Raw genomic sequence first — 11,291 nt, forward strand, 5'->3', positions numbered from 1 at the left:
AAAGACTATCACCACATGGGATGAGATGAAAACCTCTTTCATGGAAAAGTACCATGACTATTGTAAATCTCGGGATATTAAGGAAGAACTTTTTAAGTCATGCGGAAAGAAGACGAGAACATGGAGGATTGTGTGGAACGGTTTAAGTACACACTACAAAGATCAGGTCTTTCTACCTTGGATAAGGACATTTTAAAAATTATCCTTCTTCGAGCCTTTCAAGAAGACTCCCTGGAGCTGTTAAACATAGTGGGGAAGGGAGACATATCAAAGGAGGACTTTGATACCATCTATGAGTTGTGCATTCAGTGCTTGAGGGGAGTTGCAAGGAATAAACAGGGAATTCAGTCAACAAAAGTATCTGATGGAGGTGCCATGAAAGCAGAAATTGGAAATATGTTGGATAACTTGAGGATTGATATCCTGAGTACCCTGTCTGCACAAATGGACACACTCCCAATAAAACAAAAATAGATGGAATTGGAAAGGACTATGGCCATATTTTGCCCAAAGTGCAGAAAGAAGCATCCACAAAGAGAATGCCCATTGAACTCCGTGGAGGAATGTGCAATCTGTGAGCTAAATCATGCAACAAGTTCATGCCCCTCCTTACTAGGATTGAAAGCGGTCTTTCAAGGGATAGGTGAAGAGATGGAGCAGATGTACTTTATGGGATCCAAAAAGCCATGGCAACCTCGGCCACCAACTGGAAATCAAGGTATGTTTCTAGATCCATCTCAGTATTTCAATAATTTTAATATGGGTCCTCAGTCCATGCCTTATCCACCTATGTGGCCCCAATATCAGCTTCCACCCTGGCAGCAATGGGCTCCTCAAGCTAGTTTGAGTTCTTCGTGGGCTTCGAACTAGCGTGGACCCTCTCCTCCTGGGCAGTTTCCCCAGTCAATGCCACAACAACAACTCCAGTTACCCTCTAATATGCATCCTAATAATAAGCCTATTCCAACCCAATCTAAACACTAACAATAAGGGTGCTCAGCAAGCTGACACCCTCAACCTATCTTCATACAACATCTCCATCGCAAAAATTTATGAGATGAATTTGATATCTGGGCGGGTAGTAGATGCTCAACCCTCATCTGTTATCATTACACAAGTTGGTAGTGAGGAAAAAGAATATGAAACAGTTGAGGAGGAATCAAACCAAGTTAGTAAAAATCAAACACCTCCTCTACCGCTAATTACTCAAGAACACCAAGATGAACAACCCTATCTGGAAAGACTGACCTTGAGTAAACAGATCCCTCAAGATGGGTTTAACTTGTTAAGGGAGTTGCAAAATTTGTTTGTTAAGATTCCCCTGTTACAAGCTATGAGGGACGTACCTATATATGCAAAAAATCTCAGAGAATATTGTGCTAAGAAGCCTAAAAAGAAATCAAGGGACCCACTCACCATTCATGTGATGGGAAAGCTATCAAATTTTATGATGGGAAAGGCCATGCCTATGAAATATGGGGATCCCAAGAACCCAATCCTAACCATGCAAATTAATGGAGTAGAAATTCTGAATGTACTGGTAGATTTGGGCACTGCTATAAATGTCATTACCATTGAAACTATGCATGCACTAGGTCTTTGAAATCTGAAAAATACACCTACTGTGTTAGAGTTGGAAGATTGATCTACATTCAAGCTAGTAGGAAAGCTGGAAGATATCACAATATTAGTCGATTAATGGCATTACCCTATGGATTTCCTAGTGCTACAAACGCAGTCCCCAACTGGTGGCCATCCCCTGATTCTCAGAAGACCGTGGCTGGAAACCACAGACGCTTATATTGGGTGTAATTCTGGGCACATGGTTATCTCAAATGGGTAGGTTACTAAAAATTTGGTGTTATACCCTCCTGCAGAACCTAGTCCATCAGTGAAGCCATCTGGTCGTAAGAAACCTTTATTAGAGGAAGAGTAGGAATCTGAAAATGAGGAATTAAGACCAGTCCTTACTATTGGGTAGGCCCTTCAATTGAAAACAAAAATAGAAGATGACACCATTACCACTTTCATTAGTGATCCCTGTTCTGTTTCAGATTCAAATCAACGAATCCTAGAGTTTGTCTTGAGTTGTGAAACTTGGGAAAATATTAAAACAACAGATGGATTCAAAGAGCTATCTACAACTGTGTCCCATGAAAGAATTTCTGTGGAGATAGAGCGAGGGAAGACCCTAAATATTAATCCAGATCTGTCAGAATCCTAGACGAAACAGCTCCTGGATGTTCTTCGAAAACACAAAGAAACCTTTGCCTGGGATTACACAGACATGAAAGGGATTCCTGCCAATTTATGTACCCATCATATATACATCAAAGAGGATTGGCATCCTATGAGACAACCCCAGAGGAGGATGAACCCCACTCTGAGAAACATTGTCAAGGAAGAACTTCAAAAGCTACTAGATGTAGGATTTATTTACCCCATTTCGGATAGCCAATGGGTTTCCCCGTTGGTGATTGTCGCCAAGAAAAATGGTAAATGGTGGATATGTGTGCATTACAGAGAATTAAATAAGGAAACACAGAAAGACCATTTTCCATTACCATTCATTGATCAAGTCTTGGATACTTTGGTTGGGAATAAGTTCTTCTCCTTCCTGAACAGATTTAGTGGGTACAACAAGATCCAGATAGCTCCTGAAGATCATGGTAAAACCACTTTCACCTGCCCTTAGGGAACCTTTGCATACCGGGTCCTTCCATTTGGTCTCTGTAATGTGCCTACAACATTCGAAAGGGAAAATTTGGGGGTTTTCTCTGATCTGGTAGATGAGGGTGTTGGGATTTATATGGACGATTTCACTCCATACGAGGACTCATTCGAAGAAGGGTTGGAGAATCTGGAAAAATTTCTTGAAAGATGTAAACAAATGCATGTCTCTCTGAGTATAGTAAAATGCCACATGATGATGGAGGAAGGAATAGTCTTGGGGCATTTACTTTTAGCTGATGGAATTCGAATGGATCCAACTAAGATAAAGGTAATATTGCACTTCCTGATACCTAAAACACTCACACAGGTACGTAGTTTTATTGGTTGTGTTGGTTATTACAGGCGTTTTATAGAAAATTTTGCTAAAATAGCACATCCACTTTTTCAATTGCTGACAAAAGATGCATATTTTGTGTGGATAGATGACTGTGATGCAACCTTTGTGAAGATTAAGGAACTTGTCTATAGTGCTCTGATCCTTTGAGGGACGAACTGGACATTACCATTCCATATTCATGCTGATGCCTCTCAGACAGCAGTTGGGCCAGTTTTGGGATAGCAAGTGGACAAGGTACCATATGCAGTTTACTATGTTAGTAAGAACTTGGCTCCTACTGAGTTAAACTACACATTGACTAAAAAATAATTCCTTGTTGTCATCTATGCCATCAACAAGTTCTGGCATTATATTACCGGGTATCCCACCTTTGTACATACTGATCATGCAACAATCAGGTATCTGATGAATAAACCCATTACTCCTAGTCGTATTACAAGATGGCTTTTGTTACTTCAAGAATTTGACATTACCATAGTAGATAAACCAGGAAAGTATAATGTGGTTGCTGATTTTCTATCTAGACTATAAAATAATGTTGAAGGTACACCCATAGAAGATAATTTTCCAGATGAGCATCTCTTTGCAGTTTCTGCTAGCACTCTGTGGTATGCAGATATTGCTAACTATATTGCTATAGAGAAGGTACCTCGTCACTTTTCATACAGGGAACAATGGAAAATTATTCATCATAGTACGTGATATTCATGGATGGCAGGGTACCTTTTTCACACAAGGATTGATTAGAAAATTCAGTGTGGTGTATATGAAGATGACATCTATGAGATATTTAAGGTTGCCCATGATGGCCCTTCTGGAGGAAATTTTACAGATAAAAGAACAGGCCACAAAGTGCTGTAATTGGGATATTACTAGCCTTCTATCTTTTGTGATGCTCGAGACTATGTTTGAGGATGTGACAGTTGCCAACACATGGGGCAGCCTTGAAAATTAGATGAGATGCCACCATAGCCCCAGGTAGTCCTCGAACCTTTTGAGAAGTGGGCAATTGATTTCGTTGGAACTTTCAACCTACCTTCTCATCAAAAGCTTCACATTGTAGTCTACACTAATTATGTGACTAAGTGGGTGGACGCCAGAGCGATTACAAAAGCAACAAAACAGGTGGTTGCATATTTTGTTTTTGAAGAGATTGTTGCTTGATATGGTATTCCAAGGGAGATTGTTTCAGATGGAGGGGCACAGTTCACATCCCACATGATAGCAAGGTTTATGCAGAAATATGGGGTTAAACACAGAGTGACAACTCCTTACCACCCCCAGGTGAATGGATAGGTAGGAAGTACAAACAAGGTATTGGAAAATATCTTTAATAAAACCGTTGCAAGACATCGTAGGGATTGGTCTCAGAAACTTCTAGAAGCTCTCTGGGCATATAGGACAACATGGTAGAATACAACTAGGTTTTCACCATTTGAGTTAGTCTATGGGAAATCCCCCTTGTTTCCAGTTGAATTTGAGATCAACACACTTAGAACAACTTTGGAAGTAGGATTAGACTTATCAGAGGCCCAGAAACACCAGCTGGAACAACTCAACGAATTAGATGAAATCCGTTCACTAGCTGTCCAAAAAACTACTACTATTCAACAACAGGGAATGAAGTGGCATGATAAATTTATCAAGAACAAGGTGTTTCATACAGGAGATTGGTGGTGGGCTTCAATATTGCAGCAATAATGCTGCAACTCCTAGGACTCCCTTCTTTACTTTTATCAACCCGGTAGTTCATAACAAACTTGGAAGCGACGGTGTTGTATGCACAAGTACTAGCTCTTGCCGCGACTGTCACTTGGTTAGCTGGCACAAGTCTGCTAGGAGCTTAAGCCAACTTCTATGAGCTCTTAGAAGAAGCTTTTTAATTGATGGATGAAATCTAACTCAAAAAAGGCTAATCTACTTGCAGAAAGAAACTGAAAAGCTGAAAGGAAATGCAAACCCTAGCAAACCCTAATTTTACTAGCTAGCCCTATTGATGCAAGAAAGAGGATGAAAGCTACTGAAAGAGATGCCATTGACTTCTAGGAAGGTAAAATCCATGTGTCTAAGCTACTTCTACAGTAAAATCTGAAAAAAAACATCTTTTTGTATTTTTGAGTAAGTTGTCAGAATTATCATGCATGTGCTTTAATTGGTTTTGACTATGCAGAGGGGAGGTGAGGAATGGAACTAGCAAGGTGCTTGTAGGAGATTGGGAAGGTGAGAAGAGGGCCTAAGGTGTCCCTAGCACCCTTCCAAAGAGTTTCACAGTGTTTGGATATCAAGAAACCGCTTTCGTGAGCTTCTACAGGAAGTTTGCAGGGGTTCTACACAATGTTCTAAAATTTCTACAGGATGTTCCAAAAGGAAATTTTGGAGGGTTGATGGAGGAAGAAAGGTGAAGAAGTGGGTATGGAGGTGAGATAAGGGTGTGAGGATGTCCAAGACTTGGTGGAGGGAGCTGAGGAGTGGTGAGGATGTCCAAGACTTGGTGGAGGGAGCTGAGGAGTGGTGAGGATGGTTGGATTTGTTCAAGGAGGGGTAGAGCAATGTTGCACAAAAATATGGAAATTAGGGCAAAGCAAGGGAATGTGGCAAATGCAAGGTAAGAATCTGAGTTAGGGGATGGAGCAGGTGGGATTGATGGAGTACGGGTAGATAGAGAGGTATTACAGGTGCTTTTCAAGTTATTTCTCAAACTGAGCAAAAAAAGACTCGGAAAATCAAGGACCTAGCTACTTTAACCCAATCTGACCTAAATAACAGCAAAGAAAATGAACAGAAGTTTATTTGCAACGAAATCATGTGAAATAGCTATGCAAACTAAGTAATCCTAAACCTAAGCATGTAACCACAACTGGTATCAACTTCTGCAAATGAGAATCTAACACTAATAATTGCATGATGAAGCAAAGACAGTGTTTTTGGTGGCGGCAAGGACACCTTGGTCCCAACTCATGGTACCACTGAGGGAGAGGTGAGATCAAAGGTGCTTGATAGCATTTTTATAAAGATATTCTCTATTATTAACCTATCAAATCAATCTGAACATGAAAATCTTTTTTAATCCTCAACAATGATCTAGGTAACCAAGCAAAATTTTAATCTACTTAACATAAATTATTTTGCAAAAACATTAAAAACAAATAATAGTACACAAAGGAATCCTTGGAACTTGGGTTGGGCCCAACCCCAAGAGCTACAGGCTCCTAAGAAAAATCTCAGAACTGGTGCCAAATGAAACTGCTTTCCATTACTCAAAAATAACCATGTCACAAAGAAAGTTGTACAACAGAAGCTACAAAATGGGCTGAAAAACTAACAACACTATAGTGCAAATTAAAACTGTTCAAAAAGTAACCTACGAAGGCTGGAAGCCTTCCTATTTATGCACTACGAGGGTCTCCAACAACCCGCCTTAACTCTCAGCCACTTTACACAAAACTGCTCGGCTGCCTTTGGGAATCCTTTTCGGTGGCCTGCTGAACTCCGAGCTGAGGGTGGAGAATTCTAGGAAGGGGCCATTTAATGTAGGAGGCACCCTTCCTACGAATCATCAACCTTGTTCCTTCATGCTTGGCTGTCATCTGGCTCATAATTGCTTGGCCTTGGTCCAAAATTTGTCCAAAAATCTGTAATAACCACGTATTAGTCTTCTTGGTCAAGTGACTATTCTCATTCGTTCAACTAGCATAGATATACTCAAGAAACATGCATAAACTATGAAAAATGGTGGATTGACGAAGAACAGTTAGGCAAAATGAGCCCAATAAGTTACACAATTCCTTGGCTCATCATCACCCCCCTGCTAAATGGGTTGCTCATCCTCTGAGCAACTAGTCCAACTCATCATCCTTGATTTCCTTAACCGCCTCTCTCACATCCCAGGCCTCCGAGGTGATATCTTCTTCACGGTCATGAAATCCTGCTTTTCTTTCCACTTCTTCCCACTACTTGTGTTCCTCCTCGTCTTTGACTCCTTCCAGCATCCCCAAAAGCAAGGGAGGATTGAACTTTAGGCCGATCTAGTTGGCCTGAAGATTCTGCATGGACTGTTTGTAGAGGGGTACTCTTGCCAAGGCCTCCCTCATCCTTATTGGGGAGTGGTATTCTCTTATTTTGAGGCTGTGGGACTGTGTATTCCACCTCTGTGTACAAGCATGAACACAATTATCCCCCAACAGTCTCTCCATGTCCTCAAAATGGGCTATGGCTTGAGCTTGTCATTCAATGTAATCTGGTAGGGCCTGAGAGTTACTAGCCAAGTGCTGGTGGGTGTATATTAATGCTGAGGGATCCTCCGACTCTACTCTGATCATTAGTGGTTCCCTTAGTTCCCCGTCCATAACATTCTTAACCTCTGCTGCTCTCTTTTCTTCATGCTTTAGCCAAGAGACCATGGCCATAAGTCGCACATCTCCTACCACAGCGTTGGGGTCCCACAAATTCATGTTGGGAAGGGCCAAGTTGTGTAAGTAGAACTATGATAATTTGGCCTTGTCCTCTGATGAGCTACTGTCACATAAAGCCATGAACTGATGGTAGTTTTGAAATGGAGTGGTGCCCCTTTGGGCCAAGGTGTTAATCTGGAACTGCAACCATTGATCCTTAAGGTATAAGGCATATGATTTGGCAGGTTGCCTACAGTGCATGGCCTCTACTGCCCAGCTGGCCATGTAGGCCAGTTGGGCTTCCTTCTCTTGTATCTGTTGCCTTAGAGACTGTGTCTCCTGTGTTGCTTGCAATTCCTTCTCATGTAGCTGTCTAGTTAGTGCCTCAATTTCAGCCTATAGCCCATCTCTCCTCTGCTGTTCATCAAGGGTTTCTTTGTCTGCTGTGGGCTTTTCCTGTTGCCGCTGTTCTCCCAAGATGTGGGGCCTGTCTTCCTTATAGTGTCCTTGTAACTGTAGCTACTGTTTTAGTAGCTCGTTTTCTTCTTGTAGCTTGGCCCGCTGACTGCTTTCCACATGCCTTACTATAGCCAATTCCTTTCTTGCCTCCTTGAGTTGTTCTTCCAGGGGACCTATGTCTGCCACATTCTTGGACTTGGTGTTTTTCATCCAAGTGTGGGTCCTCAGTCTCTCTTCTTCTAGTGCAAAGAAAAGTGGCACCATGATTTTTTGGGGAATTATGTTTCCCTCCTCTAACAAGTTATAGTAGGAGCCCAAGCTAGGCTGGGGGCTTGGTTCCAAAATGTTCTCAGCCTTTTCTTCCTCTTGTGATGATTTAGCTGCCTTTTCTTCCAATTCCTCGGTCTCCTTTAGCTTAGCCAGAGTTTCCTGTAGAACTGTCTCAGCTTCCTGTAGAGATGTTTTTGTGTCCATCATTTTAATCCTTTCTCTCCAAGTGGACGTTTTCAGGCTTCCTCGTTCATAAGTGATGGATGCCTTTGAAGGAGACTTTTCCTTTTGTTTAGCTGGGGTGTCCTCAATCATAATTGGCTCCTTTGACTGTGGCTGGGGTCTGCCAGCTTTGATCAGCGTGCTCCTTCTTGCCTTAAAGTGCATGGAGGGCTCCCTTTTTTGCTTCCCTTTTTGTTTTAGGGATGTGCTTAAGGCAGCCAACACAGTTGCTGCCTCCATGGCCAAAATCTTAGGTGATTCCTCCTTTTCTGTTTTGTTTTCATACTTCCTGTAGAGAGTCCTGTGTCAACTGTTTTCATGCTTCCTGTAGAAAGTCTTGTGTCAACTGTTTTCATGCTTCCTGTAGAAAGTCTTGTGCCAACTGTTTCGGTCTGCTTGGCTGGATGTGTCTTTCCTTTTAATTTATGTGTGGTTTCCTTGGCTATGAAACTCTTTAGTTGGACCTTTTCAGTCCTCTCTGCTCTACTCTGCAATCATTTTTCCCTTGGTGTTTGTGCCATTGTTCCTCCCACTATTTTGGGCTCAACAATTTGGCCCTTTCCCCGTTCTTCTTTCTGTCCTTTTTGTGTTTGTTTGCCCTGTGTTTCTTTACCACTGGATTTCTCTCCTACTTAGTGTGTTCCCCTTCTTCACTGCTGGATGAGGTGAGCTCCTTGGCTAGAATTCAAATATAGTCATCTCTAGACATGGTTCAAAAAATCTCCCAAGGGAGGGGGACAGTGTAGGTGTGGAGGGAATCTTCCACTAAAAGTTTGATGAGCCCATGATGGGCTAACTGATTCGGTGTCCCTTCCTTCAATTTTGTGCCACATTCAATTAATTATTGCAGAAGAAAATAGGGGATGCTCAACTTCTTTTCTGGAGGTAAATCCATTCCATGTCTTAGTTCACCTAGCAACCTGAAATGATAGCCGTAGACAATGCTGAACCTCCCTTCACAGGTAATGTATTTCATGATTTGGAAACTGACTTCGCTCCAAAGAGGATGTAAGCTGGCTCTCCGGACCCCGTTCTTGTCTTCTGCAAGATGTTCCTTGGGCAGAAAGAATGCTTTCTTGGCTGCTTGCCCCAATGACCTCTCTTCTTTGCTCCAAGGTATCCCTAATGGCAGACCAGTAACTCAACTAATGAGCTCAGGGGTAAGCTCTAGGGTCAACCCTATGAAATTCACTGTGGCCTGTGTCTTTGATTTAGGTTGCAGGGACATTAAAAATTCCTCCGTTATCTCATCGTCATGACCCTGAATTTTGTCACGAAAGGACATCCAATTGGCATAGGTGAAGAGGTTCACCACCTCAGGATGCTCGCGCAACTCACTGGGATCCGAAGGTTCTTTCCTGATAAACCCCCTGGCATGGTGAGAGTGCTCTGTTTTATGCTCTGATTAGAAAAGGGAATGGTGTTTATGGTTTCCTCCTTTGAACTTCAAAAAGGGGTCTCTCGAGTGTTCAAATTTTAATTAGCACCAACTCCCTGGTTCTAAGGCTGTTGCTGCCCAAAACTCGACTGTCCGTTTATGAAAGGAAAAATTGGGTTTCCACAGGCAGAGTACAGAGCTAAACTTTCATCCCTAGCATACATACAACCATGTAAATTCAAATTATTCATACACAGGCTAGCCCTCACAGTTGCGTATCTTTCCTACAGGAGAATTTTGTTAACAGGAACTGTGGAGGAGAGTTTTGACACAGAAACGACTGAGAATTTCTGTGCAACACACAGGCAAACTGCTATTTCCAACTCACAGGCAGACTTGTCTCTGACTCTCCAATTCAAGACAGTTCAATTTGCCACCTTTTCGAAACATAGCATGCATGGAAGAGTGTTTTCGAGCCTACCTCTCTCGGAACTCCAAATTCGACGAAGAAAAGTCCAAGCTTCCCTGCTCTGAAAAACTGTGCTTACTTCTTGTAGAGCCTCTTCCTGTAGAACTCTTGCCGGCTTCTATAGGATGTCACTGCACCTCTCAACGAGCCCGGTAGACGGGAGATTTTTGAAACAGGCCGAAAAGCTTAGTGGAGGATGACGGGTTAACAGATTTTGGAAGCAGAGGATGCGTACTTCGGCCGAGGACGTTGCAAGTGCAAATGAACAGCGGGTGGTGAGAGTCTTCAGCCGAGAATTTTTTAATTGCGGCGCAATTCGTGGCGGGGGGTGAGGTGGCTGGAACAAACCATTGATCCAACATCACGGCCATCATTTCTCTGTGTGTCCTTGACCGCCATCACCTACCCTCTGCCATTAACCGCCGCCACCACTACCAGTCCTGATGATTTTCACCGACTGGACACTCCACACGTGTCGGTTGCACGTCTCGTCAGTAATTTTGAATGTAACTGAGCTTGTTCTGATCCCACGAAGCTATGTAACTGGCTGAGGGTGGCCAGTTAACTAGCCACCAATCCTGTTCAATCCGAACCATTTTCACAGACATGCAATTTTCGAAATATAGTTTATGTAATTGAAGAATGAGTTTAGACACTTACCTGCGTGGCCGTGGACGCGTTATGCAGACTTCGGGTCTTGGAACCACTGCCTCACTTGCTGTTGCCTCATGCACGGGTGTTAGAACCCATTCCTTCATTTGTTGATGCTGTATGCATGGGTTTTGGAACCCGATCCTTCGGTTGTCAACGCTGCATGCACAGGTTCTGTTTGGTTTCGGCTACCGAGGATGTTCTCACGTCCAAGAGGAGCCTTTTGCATGTTCCCTGTGTTGATTTCGACTGTCCCTACCTCCAGAGTATGTGTTCTAGAGGGATCAGCTGCTACAGGATTCCTGTAGGATGTCCTGTAGCTGCTTCTCCTCCTGGGATGCAGGCTAAACGAGCAGGGCTATATTGCTGATGAGGGATTCA

The sequence above is a fragment of the Pinus tabuliformis genome, chromosome 2_1, assembly GCF_031772625.1.
Source record: "Pinus tabuliformis cultivar Carrire ecotype Pingquan chromosome 2_1, CPIR1, whole genome shotgun sequence".
NCBI classification, from domain to species: domain Eukaryota; kingdom Viridiplantae; phylum Streptophyta; class Pinopsida; order Pinales; family Pinaceae; genus Pinus; species Pinus tabuliformis.